At 38.2% G+C, this 2546-nt stretch overlaps 1 pseudogene; it reads left to right on the plus strand.

Annotated features, from left to right (window-relative positions):
* Window positions 1-1113: 1113 nt before the first annotated feature.
* On the plus strand, window positions 1114-2080 carry LOC115525953 (annotated as a pseudogene).
* The last annotated feature ends 466 nt before the right edge of the window (window positions 2081-2546 follow it).

Here is a 2546-nt window from a genome sequence, read left to right on the forward strand (position 1 = left end):
TTGATACTCCTCCAAAAAAGTTTTTCATGCAGTCCAGGAAATAGAAAGAAGAAAAATCAGATTTACAAATAGCAATATGACACAAACAGTAGGTGAAGAGGAATTTCTAGATGAGAATTATGTGTCTGAGAAAAAAACTATTTCAGTGAAGCAGGACAAAGACTTCCCAGAAACAGACAGATGGTGTGGGATGAACTAACATTGATAGTGTTTAACTATCAAGTAATGATAGTAAAATGTTTTACAATTCTGAAAATAAGTCAAATTTTTTGAGATATCTACATCAAATATTAAGAAAAATAAAGTATTATCAGACGAGATTGGGCATATTCAGGGTGGTATGGCCGTAGACAATAAAGTATTATCAAAAGGAATTTGATATTGCATGCCAGCAACTCAGACATGAAGAAGCATCATCTAAATAGTGCCTCAATGTATTCAACTGTAAAGTGCAGATTAATAAAAATACATCCTGGACTTGTAGTGAGGATTAAATGAGTTAATATTTGTGAAGTTCTTGGAATAGTATTTAGTATAGCATAAATATAACCCAATAAGGGTAATGACAACAACAAAAACATTGTTACCATATCTGTTAGTTCATTGGAGAAATGATCAATGAACTTCTCCCTAAGAAAACACTCAAAGGGAGATATGCATAGTAATTAACATTTAAATAACATATGCTAACAAAACATCATGAGAAAGATCATAATATAATTATCATTCATTATAAATTTGAGTATTGAATTTATGAATATTGAATCTATTCCTTTTTGTTTCAAAATAGTGAAGACACAATATATGTCACAAAATCTGGAAACCAGTGAGTGCTAAATATTCATTTTGAATGTATCATTAAATTAATGAATTAATGATAAACACACTCTGGGTTTGAACTATGTTTCAGTATTCTCTTATGTTGGCAATATTTGGTTGATATTAAAATGCACACTTGACAGAAAGAGAAAGGGAGAGTGAGAGAGAAAGTATGGCTAAAATTTCTCTTCTTTTTTAAAAGAATTTTTCCCCTATCTTGGAGGATCAGCAAACAAAAAAAACCAGAAACGCACAAAAATCTATAAGCTGTTTAATGATTACAGTAACGTGATCATGCTAATGTTAAACCAAACAGACCTGACCCCAGCCTCATTGATTCTTAATGGGATCCCAGGACTGGAGGATGTGCATATGTGGATTTCCTTCCCATTCTGCTCCATGTATGCTGTGGCAGTGGTAGGGAATTGTGGGCTCCTCTACCTCATCCGCTATGAGGACTCCCTGCACAGGACCATGTACTATTTCTTGGTTATGCTTTCCCTAACTGATCTTGTCATGTGCACTACTACAATCCCTAAAGCTCTCTGCATCTTCTGGTTCCACTTTAAGGAAATCAGTTTTAATGAATGCCCAGTCCAGATGTTCTTCATCTATACCTCAACAGGGATGGAATCTGGGGTACTTATGCTTATGGCGCTGGACCGTTATGTGGCCATCTGCTACCCTCTGTGCTACTCAACTATCCTTACCAATCCTGTCATTGCAAAGGTTGGGCTTGCTACTTTTCTGAGAGTGGTGCTGCTGGTCATTCCTTTGACTTTTCATCATCAAGAGGCTACCCTACCGTAGAGGGAATATACTACACCATACCTACTGTGACCATATGTCTGTAGCCAAGTTATCCTGTGGAAATATCAAGGTCAATGTCATCTATGGTCTGATGGTTGCCCTCCTGATTGGGGGCTTTGACATCCTGTGCATAACAATCTCCTACACCATGATCCTCCGGGCAGTAGTCAGCCTCTCCTCAGCAGATGCTCGCCAGAAGGCCTTCAGCACCTGCACTGCCCACATCTGTGCCATCGTTTTCTCCTACAGTCCAGCCTTCTTCTGTTTCTTTTCCCACCGCTTTGGGGGCCACACAATCCCTCCATCTTGCCACATCATTGTGGCCAATATTTATCTGCTCCTGCCTCCCACTATGAACCCTATTGTCTATGGAGTGAAAACCAAACAGATACGAGACTGTGTCATAAGGATCTTTTCAAGTTCTAAGGACATCAAATCCCACAGCATATGAAAGGGATATTTGTAAGGGAAGGAAGGAGGAGTGAAGTAGAAGAGAAGCAAAGGGGGGAAAAAAGGAAGAGAAGAGAAAGGGAAGGGAGTCTACAGGAGGAAATAGAATAAAAGAAATACTTCTGTTGGTTGTTTTGTCAGGATCTAAGAATGCCTTCCTGAAAGTACCATTTGGGCCAAGAAAACGGAGGGTGTTGAGTATCTCATTCTCACTCAGTGTCTTCAGAATCCTAATATCACTGTCATGCCCACAACATTTTCTATGTGTTTTCATCTTCCTCTGTGAAGGACTGGTCTCATCATTAATCAGGTTTCCACAAACAAAAACATAATGAGACAACTGAGGGACATGAAATCAGCTTTGATGGATGTTTGATGGAAGGCAATCATCTACAACCAGATGCCAGTTTGTCCAATTTCCAAATAGTGATTGGAATTTCCAGTTTGAAAATATATTGTTACTTTAT

The sequence above is a fragment of the Lynx canadensis genome, chromosome D1, assembly GCF_007474595.2.
Source record: "Lynx canadensis isolate LIC74 chromosome D1, mLynCan4.pri.v2, whole genome shotgun sequence".
Classification (NCBI taxonomy): Eukaryota; Metazoa; Chordata; class Mammalia; order Carnivora; family Felidae; genus Lynx; species Lynx canadensis.